The following is a 22,398-nucleotide window of genomic DNA, read 5'->3' as shown; positions in this document are numbered from 1 at the left end:
CTCCTTTGTATGCGAGTTGCAGCATCTATTTTTCAAGATAACCTTTATTTCATGTACCGAGTGTTAGCTTTGCTGGAAAAGAGAAAAGCTGAGATAACTCCTTCACCTGTGGAACATTATTACGCTTTCTGGAAAAAAAAAAAAAAAGGAAGAATGAGTTGTTCTGGTGCATGATAATGGAGGTGGAACGAATCAGGCAGGAGCAGGTGCAGAATTGCACCTCTCTCTCTTCCTCTCCACCCGTCTGTCTTTGCAATCTCACTCTCTTTTCTCTGTCTGTCTTCCTGTCTCCAACACAGACCGACTTTTCCCCTCTCCCTTCTCTCATTATGTCCAAATTCTCTGGTTTTCTTATGCACAATGTAACTTCCTCTGGGGCTCATCAGCTCATCCAGACCAACAGCTCTATTATTTGTGCTTTCTGGGGGGGGGGTGCCTGGAGATCTGCCCTGCTGTGCCCGGAGCTGCACCATCAAAGCACGGAGTTCTCGCTTCTGCACTGAAGAGTTTCCAGGCTAAAAAAATTTGTGGTTTGCACTTGGTTGTAAATTGGTCTATGGAACATCTTCCCTCTGGGAAAAGGCTGTTCTTTAGGTAATAGGTAAAAATGTGAATGCTTCATTTGAGTACTCTAATTCCAATGACATTTCAAAGGCAAAATATTGAATCAATTTGAAATCAAAATGGATTTTAAATTTTTTATTATTTCAACTGTTTCCTGCTTCATTTCCCACTTGTTTTCACTTCTATATTAGATTCTTAATTTTGTTCTGTTGCATATCTATATACCATCCAGCACTGCAGTACTAAACTGCATTCCAATAATACCAAAATGAAGCATTTCAGTAGGTGGTGGTGTAACTTCTGAAGAGAAACATTTCAAACCCATATTTTCTGATTTGCTCCTATCTGAGACACAAACAAATGGTTAGTTGCTAGATTTCTCTGGAGGCTGAATGCCTGTTTTCTCATCAGCTTTAATGATAAGCCCAAAGAAATCCAGAGTTTGATCAGCTGGAACAGGGCACGTTCAAATGTACCTTTTGCTTTGGATGTTGATACTGCTGTGTGACAGTGATGTATGGAAGAGATTCCCCCTGTCCTTTGGCATTCCCCATCCTCCTTGTGGAAAGGAGGAATCTTGCCTCCCCCTGCTCCCAGCTCTGTGGTTGATGCCTCATTCAACAAGTTATTTGAGTAGAAGAAAGAGGTTGGTGCCACAATTACAACAGGCAGCAAACCTGCACTTTTATGTATCCCAGTCCTTGGTGTCCTCGATGGGAAGGTGATGCAGGAGGTGGCACAGAGTCCTGCATACACCTTGCAGGGAGAGAGAGAGCATCCCGGATGGAATTAGGGCTTTAAATGAAAACCGGGAATAAAAGGAATGCTCTGGGCAGAGCACCTTATCCCACATTTACCCTGTTGCTGTGGAGCAGAGCTGTGGTGGGTTGTGGGAAGCCTTGGCTGGGTTTGTGCTCTAATCATGGCACTGTGTGTTTGCAGGGCTGGCAACTTCCCAGCCACTGGATCCTCCTGGCAGGGGAGAAGTTCTGCAGCACAGGCATCAGTGAGCTCGGCGCAGATACAGCGGCCCTGAAAGCTGCTCCACGCAGCCCGTGCTGCACCATAAATTACAGGGTAGTTATTTCTTAGTTATTTAGCAGTTACAGTGTAATTAGTTCCACTTAATGTCAACTTTTGTCAATACGTCTTCCATTAGCCGGAAAATTACAGCTGGGTTTTGAAGCAATGGTAATCCACGAGCTTCTCACAGCTTGGGCTTGGAGAGAGGAGGAGAAGAGGTGCTGTGGGGAGGGGCTGGGGCTGTAGGGTGAATTCCGAGCCTGCCTCACCTTTTCTGCATTCCTGCAGGCTTGTGCACGCTCACGGAACACAGAACTCACAGCTCTTCTCCAACACACAAACACAAAGCACACATCGCTTCTCCAGGATCAATATTCCAGCCCAGACTGCGGAGAGGAATCAAACAGGTCCCTGGAGAAGTTTTCTTTGGCTGCTCAGAAACAAACAGACAAACAAACACGGAGATAAAACCCGAGAGCTGCCTCACGATAGCGTTTGCTGCCCGTGTTTTGCAGAAGAGGCTCATTAAGGAGTGTGCCTTGGATTTTGGGGACCCCAGCTTTCATTTAAAGGGGGCTTGATTTTCCAGAGTGAAGCTGCTTTATTCTTGGACATCACAGCAAATCCTTCTGCATATTTCCCCCTTTATTTTCCCTTTCAGAACTGCAGACATCATTAGGAGATTGACATTTCAGAGTTCTGCCGTTGCTGTGAACAGGGACAGCATTTTAGTCCCTAGTCCAAAAATGGTGAAAATCGGGGGATTAGGCTTTAGGGGAAGCACAGAGAAATATTTTCCTGTGTCCTGATTCTCTGAGTGGTGAAGGGTAAGGCAAGCCAGCTTTAAGGGTCCTATCCTTCCCCCTAAAACACCTCACTTTAGGCCATCCCCAGCCTCTGGGAGCAGTTTTAATGTGAAAGATCCTTCTACCTGTTCTAAATTTCAAACCCCTGTGAAAGCAGATTTCCCAATCTGCCTGTGAGCTGAGGTACTAATGATGGAATGATTAGGAAACTGCAAAATAAATTCTTTTAAGATTACTTTGTAATGGTGCAAATCCAACTAATTTATTCTTTGTTCATGCCACTAGACCAGGTCTAGATAAATGGCTATAAGTAGAAAAGAGTCAGCATGGGTCCAGATTTTTTATTTTATATATAGTTTTCATAATTCCAGCCTCTGATGCTCCCATCCATATAATTTTCCTCTCTGAGAATGCTGTGTTGATTTCACACAGGGCCCTGCATATACTAAAGCTGGTCCTTGAAGAAGAATTAAGTATTTAGTTCAGGAGAAAATACCAGACAGGAAGAATATAATGGTACTGTTGGTATTAATGCATCCTCCAAGCATATAATGAAGTTCCTTCAGTTGTCTTGCACCCCTCGGTGTCCACCAGGAGACCAGGGACAATGGAGCTCCTCCTGCTATTAAAAAATAAACAGTAATAACAACAATGGCAATAAACATTCACGCCACGGAATTTTTCCAGATGAACAGGAATTTCAAAATTAATGTGCATGGCTATTCAGTGGTTATTGCAACTTCCTCCTGTTGTGAATAATAAGACCAGGGACAGATGATTCAACTCAGCCATTGCAATTGAAAGACTGAGACCAACTAAAACCTCTTCTGAGAAATCTTTGGAGATTTCATCTATACATATATACGTGTAAAATCACCAACTATGCTTGAATAATGAAGGACTGTGAAAAAAAAAATGATCTGAGGAATACCATAAGCAAAAATAGAAGATAAACTCCTCTGATAAATAATGTATTGCAAACTACTGAGCTGAGTCCATTCCACCTTGCACAGGTTTAAATCCATATGGAGCATTCCTTCTCTCTGTGGGCAACCTCTTCCCAAATGCACTGAACAAAATATATGCAAAGTCTGTTTCTCTTGAATATTTCAGACCACATTAGACAATTCTGCCCCAATCAAACTGCCTTGCCTTAGTCACCCAGGAAAAAAATAATTGGCTGTGTTAATGCTTGGATGCACCATATCCTAAAATACCATGGAATCAGCAGGGATTGGCAGCTGTGGTAGTTTGAGTTATTGGAGAGACATTAGTTGGCAATCAGGGTGGGAGTTAGACCTAAGTCCATGTGGGGTGAAAGTATCTTGAACATATGAATGATGCCAAAGGATTTTCTGTGTGTTTTCTGGCTCCAAGTTTATGATTGTTGCTGTATCAGAGGTCAAAGATTGGGGAAGGAGAGCTGAGAGTGGCATCTTCAGCAGCAGCTTTAGATTCCCCTGTGTTTGACACTGCTGGGTCCCCCAAACCAGCTCCTCAGGCTGGGTTGAAACGTCCATGTCCCACCCAGCCCTTCTCATCAGGCCAAGGGTGCTCTCCATGCCCTGCTGGGGGGCAAGAGGGGGACAATCTCACCCTTGTATTCTATCACCCCTCTGGTACTTAGTTCCTCTAAACCCCATTTCCCATTTCCACTCTCATTTCCTGGGTAAACAGGAGAGGTGATTCTTATGGGTTATCACCATTTTCTCTGCAAGAAGAACCTGCTGCCCACTCTGCTTCCTCTCACTGACTTCTGCCCTGGTTCCCTGGGATGCAGCCTGGCTGTCTGTCAGCACTGCCCTGGCCTCCTGCACCTCTCCAAAGCAGACAGGTCTGCCAGCCAAGCAGCAGGAGAGGGGAGAAGGATTAAGGGAGTGGGGAAGTTAAGATAAGCACTTTGAAAAGTCAGAATCACAGAATATTTTGAGTTGGAAGGGACCCACAAGGATCATCGAGTCCAACTCTTAGTGAATGGCTCATACAGGGATCAAACCCATGACCTTGGTGTTATCAGCATGGAGAAACCACAACAAACTCCAGCTGGCCCAGGATGATTTCCACTTCTGGGCAGAGGCTGCAAGGTCCTCAGTGACATGAGAAGAGGTTTCTAATGGCATCAAGTGTTTTTCATCCCTTTTTGCCTTTCTCCTACACAAACCCATGCCCACTGACAGTGAACCCACATCCAAGCTCTGCTGTTCCAAATCTGGAAGGTGTTGGCTGAGGGAGGGGAGGATGTACTGAGTCATGGTCTCCATGCTGCATCTAGAACTTCTGGGGCTCACTGATGGAAACAAAAACGAGCTACCACCCACAAAAGTCTTGTGACAGAGGCTGTGCAGTCACAGCTCAGGCCTGTCAGTGAGGTTGGTGGGGTGTGAAAGACCTCACAGCCTCCCCATTCCCTGGAGCTGAAGTCTGACCATGAGAGATTGGAACTCAGTCCAGTGGAAACAGGGATGTCTTGGTTGGTTGGTTGATGGGGAATCACTGGGGTGGGTCTTCAGGGTTACTCAGAAACACATTTTCATGCTTCTACATGTATGGCCCCAGCAAATTCAGTGGCTGCTGTTCTGATGAACATGCAGCTGAGTTTTGCTGTCTGACCAAGTGGGAAGTCTCTGGTAACAGCAATTCTCTATTGGGGCTGTAATTTGGGGCTCTGGAAAATGTAGAAAAGACCTGCTGCTCCTTCTTATATAAGAGGAATAGAATAAGGGCAAGAGAAAGAGGACATGAGGTAGGAGAGAGCAAGATGCAGTGGAGAACTTTAGCAAAAAGAGGGAGTAGAGAGTGTGTTGTTAAAGAATCAACAATATGTGTGGAAAAGAGAATTACCCAGGGGAGCAGAGTGTGTGTGTGGAGCTGGGAGAAATGTTATGGAAGAAAGATATTAAGGCGAAGCAGCTGATATTTGAAATGTTATTTGAAGAGAAGGTTTAATCTGATAGGGCACAGACAGAATTAATGGGTTTTCAATGAGTTGCAAAGCGCTCCGGGACAGTGCTGGGAACAGAGCGAAAGTTCTGCTGCTGGAGGTCAGAGCCACATCCCCAGCACAGAGCAAGCCAGAGAAGGAATAAAAAAGCAATTGAGAAATCAACCCCTGTAAATCCCTCAGAGATAAGGGAGAGTTTTAAAAACAAGCCCAAAAAACCCCTGTAACTCCAATATCTGCTTTTGTTTTAATTACCCCAGAGTTCGGTTTGGGTGATTGGAATCAGGGATGGGGAGGTAAGCGAAGGAAAACAGGTACCAGTGAGGCATCTTGCACGTCCTTCAGAATAGGAATGGCTGTGCCAGGCAGAGCCCTGCTTTGTGCAGAGGCAGGAATGTGGGAGGGACTAGCTGGGCTGCCAGGAGGAGCAGTGATTTGGGGAAAAACTAATCCCAGTCCAAAGCCTGCTTGGCAAAGCTGGGTGGGAACTGTTCACTGCGGTGGCCTGCATGGCTCAGTACCCCCTCTGGAAAGCAGGACAGCTCAGTTTTGGAGACAGTGCTATTAAAGAGCAATGGAAGGGAAAAGAGAAAGAAAGAATGGAGCCAGGGAAAGGGAAGGGAGGGAAACTCTGCTCACATGACAGAGCAGGAAGATCCTTATTTAGATAAACACCAATATCTTGGGGATGAACAAAAATTCCCTGGGCCACCTATAAATGTTATCAGGTCTTTACCTCACTTCTTTTTTTTTTTTAATTATTATCTGCTTTATTCTGGCTTGTTTCCCCCTTACTTCTTCTTTTCTTTTTCTTGTTCTATTCCTTTTATGGGATCAGAAGCTGCAGGTCTCTCGTGTTTCCCAGAATCCCAGTTAAGATCTTGTTGGCATCTGGAAGGCAGAGAGTGGCAGGGGTCAGGAAGGCAATGAAACACCAAGTTGAATCATTCCTATTATTTGAGTCTTTCTGGGAAATGCAGACCACTGGGGTTTGTATTTCTGGTTTTTACCCCTGGAAGTTCCTTTCTCCCAGGGAAAGAGAGGTTGGGTCAAAACCCTGCAAAGCAAGTGAGTACATTTTTTCTTCTGTTTTTCGGACTCAAACAGCTGGATGGAATCAGTAAAGACTCTAAGAAGTTCCTGGTGAACAGGGAAGTTGCAGCATGAGGTCCAAGACTTTCGGAAAATAAAAATTCAACAGGGAAAAAGCTATTTTAGAAAAGCCCCCAACAATGAGATCTTCAACTGGCATTTGCAATCAGCCACGGACAGAAATACATCCAAAACTAGGCTTCCTTATTTTTTCATTCTTGCTTCTCATATCAATGCCATCAGTAGTACTCCTTATAACCAATTTGCAAAAGAAATGTCTCTCAGCAGCAGGTTGAATTCTTTATTACATCTATTTCAGTATCAAACCATCCCAAGAATCCTTCTGAGACTGAGCTTCTCCCAGTGCACCGTGGAGATGCAGTGCACCTTTTAATCAGGAGGGACATCTCTATTTAGTTTGCAGACTTCAAAATTTCTTCTGTTCAAAATGCTGTGTTGCTACCTGAGTGAAACCAGAGATAAAACTCCAGCTGATACCATGGATTCAGGAATCGACAGATAATTAATTTCTAAAACTTGGGACTGAGTAATGCATTTCCTTTGTGGTTTGATTTTTTATCTGTTTTTCTTATAAACCGAACTTCACCCTCTCACCACTTAAATTGAAACCATGTCTTTCTGGAAGAGGATGGTGTTGGGACTAAAATACTCTCCTGGGGCACTCTGCTGGGCATGTCTTGGCTCCTCTGCAATGTCCTGATGTGAGCAGTTTTTACACAGGATATTAAGTCCCTGTCTCTGGATCTAGGATTAGGAAGGCAGGATCCATAGAGGTTCAGTGAAAGGTCCAGGTGACTGCTCAGAGCTGTGAGCCAGTGTCCTGTCCTTGGGAGCTGAAGTGTCACAGAAGGACCACAGAGAAGGACACAACCTCCCAGCACTGACTTGCCCAAAGGAGACTGTGTTTCTCACACTGTCATTTATACCTCTGAAATGAAAGCCTAAAATAGCAAATAGACAGTGGGGATGATCCAGTGACTCAACCATCAGCATTCACAGCAGTCACCTAAGATATCTGCTTCCTTTGACTTCCAGAGAAACACAGACCACTCCAGGGGACAGCTTGGAAGCCGAAGAAACGGTCTCTTTATTGAAATGAAGTTGCAATATGAGCACAAATTCTGCTGTATCTCTGGTCCTTTGTTCCTCATATGCATAAAACAAACTCCCTGTTTCCTGCCTTCCCAAATCAGGGTAAATGTTCCTTCAGGGCAGGAATCTCATCCTTCCTGTTGTCCCTGAGCAGCGTTGGCGTCAGCGCGGGGCCGGGACAGTCCCCAGGCACAGTGACAGACCCCAGAGAGCTCTTACCACACCACAGAGACACAGAGGAGGAGGTGGAACTCGAGCTTAGATGTGGGACTTATATTGTCCTGCCCAGACAAACCACCTGGATTTCACAGCACAGAGCAGGGAGGATTTCCATGTCCATCATCCCACCGGGAAGAGCTTCACTCTGCTCCTCTGCTGCTTGTCCCTGTGTCAGCACAGGGATTGAATGTAGTGATGGAGCTGCAGTTCAAAGAATGTGTGCAGCCAAAAATCAGGTAATAACAGTAACTCCCAGTCCTGAATCTTTTCAGAAAAACATTTACAAGAGGCTTTTTCGGAGCAGTAAAGATTTTTCTCTTCTTCTTCTTCTTTTTTTTTTTCCTTTTTCCTTTACTACAGTGAAATCTTTAACAAATAATCATTTTACACTGTACAGTTCATCAATAAAAGCAATAACACCAGGTTATGTAATAAATTAAATATGATGTGTAGTTGAAAGTAATCGTGCTTTCAGGCATCAGCTTCTTGTCACATTAAGGGCTCTGGCAAACAGGTTTAATATTCGTGGAATGAACAGAATTATTGACAAGCAGAGGAGGAACTAGACAGCAAGTGAGCATCATATTAATTTTTCAAAGCTCAATATTGCTTTTCCTGCTGACAGTGCAACAAACTTTCAGGGCTGGCTTTTGCAGCAGAGGGTTTTGGTAGTGGTGGCTTGTTTCTCCTTGGTCTGGATTTCTGTCACTCTGCCAAGTCTGTGCCTTTTGGAAGGGAGGAGGAAAGAGGGAGAAAAATTGTGGTAAAAGGAGCTTTATCTTTGGGTTTATTCTTCTGGATAATTCAATTTGAGGTTAACCCAGATTAACTCCAGTTCTACCTTTCACTATATAAATGGTCATGTTTCAGTACTTCAAAAAGTGGTCCATAATTGCCATCACATTTTTGGAATATACAAGGATTTAGGTACTTCCCACTGCTCTGTGGCTTACAGAGAATCTGGTGATTGAAATGTTGGAGATCCTTTGGGACAGAGTTTCTCAGTATGGACAATTAAATTAAAGACAAAGAAAAGTCAGCTGGGTCATCTGAGCTTCCTGATGTTCAAAATTGCTCAGGGGTCACACAGAAATAGAAACTGAGAAGCCAAACTTCCTGAGGTCCAAGAGGACCAATTTCCCAGAGCTGAGTGTAGAAAGTGATGACAATTCACCTTTTTACCTAAGGATTCCCAAAGTGCTACAAACACAGCTGAAGGGAAAACCAAGTGTGAATGGCCACTCTGAGGCTCGTGTGCTGTCTGAGGCAGAGGTAAAAATAGCCACTGACATTTCCCTTGTCTCATACTTGAGCCTTAACCACCACACCCTTCCTCTGGATGTCTCATGCAATTTGTCACCCAAGAAAGAGAAAAGAAAAAAAAAAAAAAGGTGCTAAATAAAATTTTCTGTTGAGAGGTAGAGGAGGTTTCTGTGGTGTGGTGGTCAGTGACTGTTCATAGCACAGGTTACTGATGGAAGTTGTCACTGGAGATGCTCCAGAAAGAGCCTCTGTCTTGAGATTTCTGCACCCCTGGGAAAAACACTTCCCAAAGCAGCTCCCTGGACTGCCTTTTCCATTGTGGGTGGGATGGACTTGAGTTTGTCTCCAGAATTTCTAAGGTAATGGGTGAGATATTATCTTGTTAAATTAAATGTAAGGATCCCTGCAGGAGGCAGTTTGGGAATACTCTCCTTCATCTACACCAAGGCAGTCAACTCCTTGTTTCTGAGTATTTTCCATAACCCCAGGAACATGGGGAGGAGGAAAATGGGAAGGAGGTGAGGGCAAATAACAGCTCTGGGCTGGTCAGTGGTGCTCCACGGGCTCTGTTCAACCCTTTCTCTCTCCTCTCTCCTCCCTGAGGGTGTCAGCAGAGCTGGCAGGACAGGCAGTGCTGGATTGAGCTGGGCAAGCTTTTGAGCTTGGCATCATTTGATTGGCCTGAAAACAGTTATTTTAGAAGGGGGCATGGCTTTGCAGACCCCACCAAATAACACTCAGGTCAAGTCTGCTCATCACAGTGAGTTTTTGTGGGCTGACCTGGGCACACGTGGCCAAATTTTCAGTCATGACCTCGTGTTTCTGCAAAAATCCATCACCAATGAGTGTGGTCCCAGCCACAGCTTCCTTTCAGCTGTGAAATGTGCCACCTTCCTCCTTCCAAAATACCCTGGAATGACTTCATTGCTCCAAAAAAATATCAGAGCATGAGGGAGCCAAAGAGGAGTGGGGAGAGAGCAGAGCTGCTCATCTGATCCCACTCAGACCCATTCATCCCACCCACTCCCCCAAACTGAATCAAATCCAAACTCTGGAAGGAACAGGGATTTCTTTTTCACTGAAAGGTGAGGGAACATGTGGGTTCCATTCCTCCCCTGTTTCACCAGAGAGCTGATGGATGTTGTCAGCATTCAGATCTGCTGTGTGATCTTCCTCGCTGCTCTCCTGGGATTTGTTTTAAGGATTTTTGTACCTAATTGTATCCAAGACTGGATAGATCACTGGGCTGACAGTGATCAGAGTTCACTGACAGTTTCCCAGAGTCCTGGGAAAGCATATAACTGAGTGGGATGATCTCAAGAGCAATAGACACAAACTCCTTCTCTGCTTTTCTTCTGTTTCACTCCCTCCACACAGAAAAGAACCCAGGAGTGAGAGATGTTAAAGCACAAAAAAAGGAATCAAGATTTATCTGGAAGTTTGGGACAAAAGTGGGAGAAGAAGAGAGATGTCAGCCTAGGAGCACCCTTTGGTAATGAGCTGTTTCACAAAATGTGGAAAATATTTGAATTTCAGGCACCAGCTGTGTGTCCTAATGGAGACCAGCAACCTAAAATACCTTGGAAAATGCTGTTAGAGGCAGGTAACAGAATAAACACAGGGGAAGCATGAAGGTGTTTGTATCTGAGGCAGAACCTGTCTGCAAAGTGCTGGAAGGTCGGAAGAGAGAACCAAGGAAGGACTCCAACACCCAGGGTGGGACTTGTGCCCACAAACAGGCCCCTTCCTGCCAGTGGGAAGGAAATCTCCTGCTCTCATAGTGAGAGAACGCAGAGGGAGAGCTGATTAACATGCTGAACCTGTGGGGCTATCACAGCAAAGGCTTCAGAAGAGCTCAGCACTCAGAGTAGGGCTGAAAGAGTCAAAACAGGAGCTGCAGGAAGCATCTTTAAAAATCCAGACTGAAATATCAATAATGAGAATTGCAAATAAGGTCTTTTGAATTGCTTTGGGTGGAGCCCTTGTTCCAAGGGGTGCCTGTTTCCCTCCCTGTGCTGTTGCCAGTGGGACAAAGTCAAAAGGCTGGATTGTCATGGGTGAAAAGTGGGGAGTTTTTAATTATTTTTTTTATTTATTTTATAAACCAAGCTCTTTCAAAGCTGGTGGTTATTACCTGTCTTTCCATCTTCTGTGCACCACCTAAGCATTTCTTTCTCATGGCAGGTGAGGAAATCTTGCCATTCCCATCACCTGTGGTGCAGCGAGAGAGAGAGAGAGAGAGAGAGAAAAACATGCAAAGAATTATGTGTAGGGCTGTCAGGCTCTGAAGTGCATCTGAGGATCCCAGTAGGTACTTAACTGCCTATAAAAAACTGAGGCCATTTAATTCCCCCCAGAAATCAGAGGAAGATCAAGAACATGCACATGGGTTCCTGAATCACGGGGCATCCTCTTAATCTAAGGTGCCTTTTCTCTGACTGCTGAAAAGAGCTGCAGTGTTTCTCTTACAGTGATGAGAGTTAGAAATGGATTTGTTAAAGGAAAACAAAGCAAAGCACAGTCCTTTGTGTTAAATCTGTGCACAAGTGATACTCCTGGGTTCCTTCCAGATTTTTTATTATTGTTAAAATAAACAACGTTCAGTTTTATCCTCACACTTTGCCTGTTCTCTTTAACCCAGGTGCTATTTTTGAGTTGAAAGCGTGCACACACACACAAAAAAATGCAAATCCCAAATTTCAAAGGCACCTTCCACTTGGAATTGGATCTATTTTTGTCCCTGTGAGTATCTTGCACAGCTCTAATTGTCGTGGCCCGCTCTGAAATCCACAGTACGAGCCTCTTGCCAGTGTATTTTTGGATTATTGCTCATTGTGATCAGCCTTTTGTGTTCCTCTTGATGTGGGCCAAATTTTGACATGAGGTGCTGAGTCATTCACAATGTGGATCTTATTTGTGTCTCAAAGAAATCTTCCTTTTTCCGTTCCCCTGTACCTGGGCCAGCACCTGGCAGAGTCTCCCCCATTTCCCAGACAGACAAGGGAGAAAAGCACCTGAAACACATCAAAGTGCTGAGCAGCTCAAAACAATTCATTTAATTATTATTATGAAGTGTCTTAGGGAGTGCCAGCTTGGTATTGTAGTTTCTGTGCTCATTTGTTTTGGGGGGAAAAAAAGCTGAGCACTGAAAAAAAGTCCCAAAGAAGAAAGGGAGAAATGGAGAAAGAGAGAAAAGAAAGAAAAAGAAAGGGAGAAAGAGAGAGAAAGAAGGAAAGAAAGAAGGAAAGAAAGAAGGAAAGAAAGAAAGAAAGAAAGAAGGAAGGAAAGAAGGAAGGAAAGAAAAAGAAAGAAAGAAAGAAAGAAAGAAAGAAAGAAAGAAACAAAGAAAGAAAGAAAGAAAGAAAAAGAAAGAAAGAAAGAAAGAAAAAGAAAGAAACAAAGAAAGAAAGAAAGAAAGAAAGAGAAAGAAAAAGAAAGAAAGAAAGAAAGAAAACTTTTGAAACTGAGGTCTATGGGCTTGGGGGTGAAATATTTGATTTCTGCCCACCAAAACCACAGTCATACCTCAGTGGGAATTCAATGAAAAAATAAATGTTGGAACGAGGGAGATGATGATTAATTTTCTGAAGGCAAATTACATATTACAAGCAGTTTTAGGGAGTGATGGAGAGGGAAAAGGGCACTTGATGCAATGGGGTGGAAAAGCCAAATAATTCCATCTCTGCTGTAGGACTGTGTTTCCTGAAGTGCTTTCCCCACATCCCAGACTGCAGTACAGCCCTGGCTCTGGCACTGCTGCAGCTACCAAGGCTGGTCAAAAAAGTTTCACACCTGTGAAAGGATTTTTTGAGTCTCCTGCAGCTGAGATGGCTTTTTCTCAAGAGGAGGGAATTATTTTAACCAGGCAATGCAAAAAAAAAAAAAAAAGAAATGCAATGGGGGGGTGGATCTGTAGCAGTCTCTGCAGTGGCCTCTTCATGTGAGGTGTCCTCCCTTTCTCTGAAGGGCCTCTGTGAATGGCTCTTCCACCCCGAATTTTGGGATGTTGAAGGCAAAATGTCTGATTTTGGTGGTGCTGCTTTGTGCCCATCCAGAAAATACCCCTGCCCTTCCTGCAGAGGTGTGTGGGGATGGGTGGAGCAGGCAGGGGCTGCAGCCCTGCTCTTTAACCTGGTGAACTCGTGCAGAACAAGCTCCAGCAGACCTTTCTCTGCTGTTGGTCCTGCCCAGCTGTTCCACAGACTGTTGGGTTATTTTAGTTTTGTTGCCTTAACCATTTGGCTCCCTTGGTGCTATCTGTCACCTGCAGATGAAATGAAAAGCCTTGAAAATCAGGTGACAAGGATCCAGCATGTCCAGGGATGTGTGTGTGTGTGAGCACAGAGCAGGGCAGGCTGTTGTCAGTCCATTGTTACACACCCCAGAAATGGAGGGTTTGACACTGCAGAGAGAGTGAGAGTGTCTAGGAGAGAAGGGGAGAAACACAGACAAATGTTCCTCTGCTTATTGTGACCTGAGACCAAATCTCCCTGAAAGTGGAAATTTAATTTTTCAGTGCCCAGGGCTCCCAGCACACCGAGTCTGTCTCTGCTGCATCCACAGAGCCAACAGACACAGGTCTTAGAACTACAGAATCCTAGAAATATTTGGGTTGGAAGGGACTTCAAAGATCATCTCATTCCACCCCCTGCCATGGGCAGGGACACCTTCCTCCATCCCAGGTTGCTCCAAGCCCTGTCCAACCTGGCCTTGGACATTTCCAGGGCTGGGGCAGCCACAGCTTCTCTGGGCACCCTGTGCCAGGGCCTCCCCACCCTCATTGTAAAATCTTCTTTGGGATAAAGAGCAGCAATTTCCCTGCAGTTCTCAGCCTTGTCATGCAGAAGGTCTGTGGAAGAAGGAGGTGGTGGTGTGGATATAAGAAATCAGAATTACATGGGAAAATCCTTACAGGCAGGCCAAGGGGAAAATTTCTGAAGACACTCCCAGCTATGGCCAGAGCAGCCTCTTGGGTGGCTCTTGACATGGCCAGAGATCCCAGCACCTGGGGGTGACATTATCAGAGATTCCTGAGTGCTTTCCTCCTGGGATAGTAAGGGTTGATGAAGTCCTGCCTGCTACCTATGAAGGTAATTCCTGCCATCTTTCCCCATCTCCATGTTTCCTTCATGTGCAGATGGAAAGGGAATGAGCAGACTGTGCAAACAGTGCAGATCTTGGACTTGACAGAGGTGTCACCCAGTTTATGCCATTTTATTTAGAACCTGTAGCAGAGCTGCTCTTGGATTCCATCAGTGCACAGGAGAGGAGAAGGGACTGTCCCAGGAGAGCTGCCCAGGGGCACACAGGTGGGGGTCAGTCCCATATTTCCATCCAGCTGAGGATCTGCATCACTGACCAGAATGGAGTTCACCTTGATTTACACAGGAGGTCGAAAGGGGAGAATTGAGCACAGCAAGCTGAATCCTAGAATAGAAAAAGGCCTCTGGAGAGGGAGACAGAGTGCAAGGAGGAAAAGCTAACACTTTGGTCCCTGTGTCTGTCTTTGCAGGTCCCTCAGGCAGCATGACCATAAACAGTGTCTTCAAAAAATGTGAATATTATGCTCCTTTCTGACAGTTTTTCTACCCAATTTCCTTCTGCCTTTACAAGTTGCTGGAGGAAATAAATATTTAATGACATATTTCAATATTTTAATGTGGGTTTCTTGGTTAAAACACCACAACTCTGTCAGTGAAAGGGTGACAATAGAATTACAAAGTAAGGAGCATTGCAGCAAGTGGGAAGTTGGCTGGAAAGGGGAGGGGAGGGGAAGGGAAAGAAAAGAGGCAAAGCTGGTGTGGCACAACTTCTCCAGGTGGAAATCACCACTGACTCATTCCAAGAGCTCATTTCCAGAGCTTGCTGGGGAGGAAAGACCCAGGCTGTTTGTTGTTAGACCATTCACCAGCCCTTTCTGTAAAGCACAGCAGAGTTTCCCTCCTCCGTGGCTTGGCTGGGATGTGTTACTCTGACCAGGATCCCCACGAGCTCTGAGCCACAGGGACTGAGTGGAGCAAACACAGCCCATGGCTCAGCTTCCCAGCTCCCCAGGGACAGGAGCTCCTGCACTGCTGTGGCAAAGAGCCATCAGTGGCCTGTTGTCCCTTCCCTGGTCAGCCTGTGCTGGTGATTCTTCACTCTCAGTGTGCAACAAGGGGGTTGTAGACCTGGGCAGCTCCACCACACCTTTTCCATCTCTCATTCTGCCCCGGGACACTGAGCCTGCTGCTTCTCACTTTGTACCAACTGGATTGTTTTTGCTCAGTCAGGTGGAATCATTAAGGTTGGAAAAGGCCTCCAAGACCATCAAGTCCAACCTTTGACCCATCCCCACCTTGTTAACTAAACCAGAGCACTGAGTGCCACGTCCAGTGTTTTCTTGGACACCTCCAGGGGTGGGGACTCCACCATCACCCTGGGCAGCCCCTTCCAGTGCCTGACAGCCCTTTCAGTGAAGAAATTTTTCCTGCTTTCCAACCTGACCCTCCCCTGGCACAGCTTGAGGCTGTTCCTCTCCTCCTGTCCCTTGTTCCCAGGGAGCACAGCCCGACCTCCCCCAGCTCCCCCCTCCTGTCAGGGAGTTGCAGAGTCAGAAGGTCCCCCCTGAGCCTCCTTTTCTCCAGGCTGAGCCCCCCCAGCTCCCTCAGCTGCTCCTCACATGACTGACTGTCCAGCCCCTTTCCCAGCTCCATTCCCTCCTCTGGAAGTGTCTTTCTTGCAGTGAGGGGCCCAGAACTGGACACAGGACTTGAGGTGTGGCCTCACTGGTGCTGAGCACAGAGGCAAAAGTTAAGATGTTAAGTCACTGTCAGGAAGACCACGTTTTCACTCATCCTCATCTACATTTGAGGTTGTTCTCTTACACAGGCAGGGACTCGTGTTGTGCACCCACTGCAGTGTATCAGTGGCACCCACAGGAAGAGAACACAGAAAATCACATCCTTGAGTTGCTGTGGACCTCGTGCCATCCCCTGTGTCCCCACACAGTGATTGTCACAAATAACCCCCATTCCTGGTGCTGGGCCAAGGCTGCTTCATTAAACAACACTCATCAGGGGGTGCATGCATAGAGTGTCAGCCTTATTCTTCTGAGACAGAGGTGGGCTGCAGCCCAGGAAATGTGGCAGTGAGTGACCTCTGTGCAGAGACAACCTGGGAATGAAATCCTGGGCTGGGAGCTGCAGTGAATATTTTATACCACTCACTCCCTCCCTTCTCCATTGGATCTCAACAGCAGTCTCTAGCCAACATAATTCTTTGTGAGTTACTTTCGTTAGCAAAACCTTTCACCCTAGGAAGATGTTCTACTTAATTAGTAAAAGTTCAATTTTTTTGTCACCGACAGGGCCCCATACATCACCATGTCTGGAGAGTCATTAGCTGTAAAATTAATCAGGGTGGATAATGGCTGAATAGAGCCAGAGCCCTTTGTGTTCCTTCCCACATCTCTGCCTCCAACGTGAGAACTTTTTCAAGAAGGGGAATCCAAAAAGCATCTCCAAATATCCAAGAGACTGGTTTCTAGGGTAGCACTGGAGTCAGGGGTGTTCCTGAGCCTGAGGTAGAGGGGGGCAATCAGGGAAAGAATGGGATGGAAAGCCAGAGGCTTGTCAGCTTTGATCCACCTTCGTCAGACCCACCAGGAACTCCAGCTGAGGGACTCTGAAAGGATGTTTGAGGAGTGAGGTTTTCCTTTCACCCACTTGTGGGAACACATCAAAGGAAATCACTTGTCCCTTCTTCATGGGCAAGTTTGGTGTAAGTTTGGGTTGTGAAAAAAGGCCAAACAGAAGGGTTTGCCACAGACCATGGCTGAGGGCTGTGGGCCATGAGAGGGTGTCCTAAGGAAACTCAGGCCTGCAGGAGAAATTCAGACAAGGAAATGACTGAGTTGTACCCCAGCCTGTTCCTGTGGGGCACCAAAGGAGCCCTGACACAGTGCTCTGTCTGCTGGCAGACACTCTGCTGGGTGTTTCTGGCAGCCCCACTTGATGACCCCTGATCATTCTTCAGGGTTGGTGTGTGGGAGGGATGAAACCAAGGTGCCTTTGCTCCTGTGCATTGCCCAGGATTGCTGCCAGCAGAGTTTTCTGCAACACATCACAGCTCAGCCTTGGACTCCTTCCCCACTGGGTACTTATTTCTGCTCAGGAAATCTCTGCTTTAGGTATTTACTGCAATTTCCTACAAGCTCACCTATTCCAAGTGGGTGAACAGACACAAGGAGTCCAAATGACCAGTGGCTCAGCATGAATTTGAAAGTCAGCTTCTTGCTTGTTTTTTATCCTTTCATCAGTTTACTCCCCATTTATGGGCTTTTCTTCTGGCATCTGGAGCCCCTCTGTAACCACATGCAGATCGGGAATGTTGCACCAAGTTGTGCAGAGGATGTTGGACGCTTTGCAGGAATCTTGGGATGGGTACATTAACTTAAGATGCTAAGAGAATAATTAAATCCTGTGTTGTTCCTGTCTCCTGAGCACAGGACACGTGTCAGTCTCACATCACTTTTTCCTGCTCTATGAACAGGGAGATGTTGGTAGCTAGTTCTGATGAAAAACAGTGATATCCTTTATTTACTTTCTGTTGCTGTTATTATTATTGTTGTTGTTATTGTTATTATTATTATTATTATTATGAGAAGGAGGAGCAGTAGTAGCAGTCCTTACAATTTGATTGGTAGCAAAGAGAAATAATAAGGGATAACACACGTGACTACAAGCAAGTTGATTTTACTTATAGTTTTCCATAACTGATTGCAGGACCTCGTTAAAAGTAAACTCCTCGTGCTGTATTTCATTTTGCTACAGAACAAGACCAGACAGGAGGGGAGGAAGGAGGTATTTCGCTTGAACAAAAATATATCTTCTCACTCTGTAATTTTCCTCCTCAGAAAACGTCTGAGGAGCTGCCCTGGGAACGACTTGCCCGGGCTCTGCTCTGCCTCCAGGACTTGCCAATCCTTGGTTGCCTCTGCTGATGCTCATAACACCGTGGCATTCTGGAGTCTTCTTTGACTAACAAGTGGCTCAAGGCCTCCAGCTCTGTCCTCACACTCCTGTCGAGTGTAGTTAAGTGAGTTGTTAACAAATGGGAAGTGATTTCTCTGCCACATCCCCCCCCCGGGTTCGAGTCGCACCCGGGCAGAATCACAAACGCCGGGGCCTTGTCCCTAAGAATGAAGCATGTGTGTCTGGGCAAACAATTTTGTCCTTGGTGTCTGATTGATTTATAAAGCTTGTTTTCAGTGTGTTTGTGAAGGGATAAAGTAGGAAAAAGCCAGAGCCTCATGCCTCAGAACTCCTTGGTTCCTTGCAGTGGGACATCCTTTAGGCGAAGTGTCTCTGCAGAGCTGCTCGTGTGCTTCCCTGGGCAAAGCAAGGGGGTAAAACAAATGTTAATATTCACCCAAAGCAATATAGATTATGCATTTCTCTCCCCCCTTAATCATTCCTTCTGAAAACAACAGGAAAGGGGAATTTCTCTTAGGCTCAATTGAAAAGTTTTGTTTTCCATTAAGCATAAAGTTCTTTCTCATCTTTGGGAATCCTTAAGCTCAAGACAAATACAATTTGGATAACATAAAGCCCTGTTTTCTTCTGAAGAGACTCTTCATTTCTAAAATGCCAAAATGGGATATTATCTTTCTTATTTGCTCTTGTTTCCAGATTAGCTATTTCATGGAGTCAAAACAAATTTGTGAAAATCTTCCTACGCCCTGAAATTACTTTTTTCAGCAAACAAAAAGTTGACCTCTAACATTATACCCAGCTACAGTTACCAAGATTTGTTTCTGGCTTTTTCCAAGCACGTTTCCCTCCTAAGCTTTTATTAACAAGGACTGAAAAGCTCAGTTTCCAAACAATGTGGACTTTCAGGCCACAGGAGGGTTTGACAAGGTCTGTGGTGTGCAGGACCCCAATAGGTGGGCTGTGCCATACTGGAAATCTCACATATACAGGCAGAAAGATGCCCCAACCCCATCAAGATCCCATCTTTAAAGCACTTAATAGGTGGACCATTAGCACTTTAAATATTGTGCAGATTATCCCTGCTGATTTAGACAAAGAATGAAATGGTATTGATTCAGGATTATGGCCAGGTAAAGACACCATCATGCTGTTTGTTTTGTGCTTGATGTTCATTAAATGAACTAATTTATAGATAGGATTAATGTGATCTATAAAACAGAGGTCAGGAACTGAAAGCAGTACCAGAGACTGGATCAGGGTTTAGGGGAAGAAAAGAAAAGGAAAGATGGGGGAAAGATGGGGGAAAGACAAGATGTAAACTGGCCTGAATTCTAGTGTAGTGAGGAAAGTTCTCTCAAGTTCTGTTCTATCTGAAATTCTGCTGCTTTGCACTGAATTCTCATGAGCATAAATACACAACTTCTCATTGCCAGTTTGGGATCAGATAGACTGGGAGATGGTTCAGGTACAGAGCTGTAATTTGTTTCCCCTCTGCACCCATAAGTTATCCCCAGTTATCCCCAGAGTGCACGTTTCACTCCTCTGGAACATCAGCTACCACAGCTTTCTCCCAGAGGTGCTCTGGTGCCATTTGGCACTTGAGGTAGTCACGAATCCTCTCCCAGGTTTAGCAATTAGTTTGATATTTACTTGGGGAGTCGATGAGAACATTTTTAAAATGACTACATCTCAGTGGGGGAAAAAAAAAATAAATTGAGTTTTCCATACAAGTATACACAAAACACAGTAAATTGATTTCCAGATTCTCTTCCTTTCTCCCACCCCTTGGCACTCAGCACCACCCCTGGGCCAGGGAAACCTGCTGTAAGTAGATCTTGACAGCCTGAGAGACAGTGGTCTCTGAGGGCTCAGAAATCACCCTGTGCTCCAGGAGACATGTTTCCAGCCTCCCTTGTGAGGGTTGTGCTGATCCTGGCTTCCCTTTTCCCATCTCACCTGTTCCATGCTGAGTGAACATTTGGTCACAGGTCCACAGTGCCCAGCACAAGGCAGCCTTGATCTCACGAGAGGCATAAGGTGCTGGTATCATGCCTGTAAGGAAAGCAAAGGTTCTCCATCCTCCCTCCTCTTGTCTGAAGCTGAGAGAGGAGTACACTGGTGTCCACAAGAGGCTTGAAAAACAAATCATTTTTGTGTTTGTTGAGCACTGAACTTCACACAGTACAAAACAGGCAGCAAACCTGCTCAGCTAATTAAGATCCGGGGAAGGAAGCAAAGTGGGGGCTAGTGAAACTTCCCAGGAAGGCTGGAATAACTCACCAGTTATTAAACTCTATTAAGCCAAAGAAATGCCAGCAAAGGATGATTTCACAGCCCAGCATCATGCAGATATCACAGAGAGGGGAATCAGGTTTTTCCAAGTGTTTTCCAGCTTCATTGCGGCATCTGCCCCAGGCACAGAGCACCCAGACAATTTGATCCAATTTGTTAGCAAGATACATCAGGCTTCTCCATAGTCTCTTTAGTCTCCCAGGTTCCAGGATGAAAAACCTCTAAGTGCAATTCTAGAGCAAAAATGGCTCCAAGGCACCCAGAATGTGCTTTAAAAGCATCTGTTAACTCTGTATTTCTTTTCAGCAACGAAAATTACTTCACACGCTGCCTGCAATTTCCATACACAGGACTTCAGTGCTTTGGTAGATGGAAGGAAGGAAGCCTGGAGCATGCAGAGGGGAAGGTACAGCACAGCACTGTGCATAGCACATTTTGCAGTAATCACTTAATCTGAGTTCTTTTCAGACTCTTCCCTGCAGGGTGATGTCTATGCAAGAGCCTGTTTTTCAAAGCATCACCCATCCCCTGCTTGTTCACAAAACACAGACCAGGACTCCTTGGAGGATTTGCTTCTGGAGGATTTGCCACAGGAGGCTTTGCAAACTCACATTTGCCTGATGGACTCCTATCCCACCTCTGGTTTTCCAGCTGGCTCTGCCTGCTTGGTGATGGCTCCCAGGGACCAGGGGAAGCCCCCCTGGCCAGCAGCTCTCCATCTCAGGTCAGCCAGTGCAGTGGCACAAAGAGGCACAGAGGAGACCTGGGGGGTTGCTGGTTATGTGGAGGGGTGAAGGTGGCACATTCAGCCCTAAGGGAGATGTGGGGAAGCAAATCCACCATCCCAAGGTGATCTGCTCCCCCAGCTCTCTCAGGAAACCTGTCCTTCCACAGGCAAACCTTTCACTGGGTATCACACACCAAGACTCAGTGGGCGCTCACCCTTTCCTGCTACAAATATCTTCAATTGTCATTTGTTCCTGATTCCCCACCCCACAAAAACACACCAAAAGGCTCAAGTGCTTTTTTTATTCTTTACTATTGTCACTGTTTTTCGCATTCCTCCTCATCACCCAAACCCAAAAGCAAATAAATAAACCCAAACTTAATTGTACATGTGCATATGAACAGTACAAAGGAGCCATTAACATAATCAGCAAAAAGCACTAACTCCAACAGTCTTTCCCAGGGCCCTTTGTGGAATGTGGTGTTGGAAGACCCTCTGTCAGGCTGCTCAGGAGTGAAGTTGCATCTCTGTCCATCTCTGCCTCCATCCTCCTCCCATCTCTTGAAACCCCTGCATTCCCTGGCCAGTCTCCTACTATGACTCTCCTTGGCATCCCAGGGTGGCTCTTCTTCTCTTCCTTCCTCTCCCTGGGCTCCCTCTGCCCCCTCAGATGTGGGATGCCCAGGGTGGAAAGGGCATCTCCTGCCAGTTGGCAGAGGGAGGGAGCAGATCTGGATGTTGCCGCTGGAGATGGCAACAGATGCTTCCTGGTGGAGGCTGTGCTGGCTAATTCAGGGCTTTGTGGTTTGAGACAGAATCCCAATTATTTCCAATTAGGAGATTGCAGTGACAGCTGCTCTGAACAGGGCCTAGTCTTGCAGCTGAGGAACCTGTCTGCACGTTCAGATGGGCTTGGATACCTGCACTTCCAGCACAGAGCACTCACCCTGGGTTTTATTATAACCTCTTCTTCTTTCCCCTCTTGTTAAGGTTCCTCTCTCCCAGGAAAAACACCACTTCTCATGAGGAATTTGGCAGTGGAAACACCCTTAGCTCTCCCTCACCAAAATCCATTTCTTTTCTCCTTTCTATATGCAGGATTTAATTTTCCTGTTGTGCTGTCCAGCTCCCCCTCTTCCCAGTTCTCCCATTACTCCTGCCTGCCCTGTGATGTATGGCCCTTGTCAGGCAGTTTTGGCCTGACCCAGGCAGCCAAAATCAAAGGAAAACCTGGTTTTATTTTGCCTGGGGAGAATTCATCACAGAAACTGTCTCATTTAGGGAAATTAAGGATGAAGGAAAGGGAGAGCTGGAAATTTATTCTGGTTTAGTGTTAAAAACATATCTATCTACTGCTGTGTTAAAGGCTGGTATTTTCTCTCC

The sequence above is a fragment of the Chiroxiphia lanceolata genome, chromosome 21, assembly GCF_009829145.1.
Source record: "Chiroxiphia lanceolata isolate bChiLan1 chromosome 21, bChiLan1.pri, whole genome shotgun sequence".
Classification (NCBI taxonomy): Eukaryota; Metazoa; Chordata; class Aves; order Passeriformes; family Pipridae; genus Chiroxiphia; species Chiroxiphia lanceolata.
Note: the sequence above shows the minus strand (reverse complement) of the source record.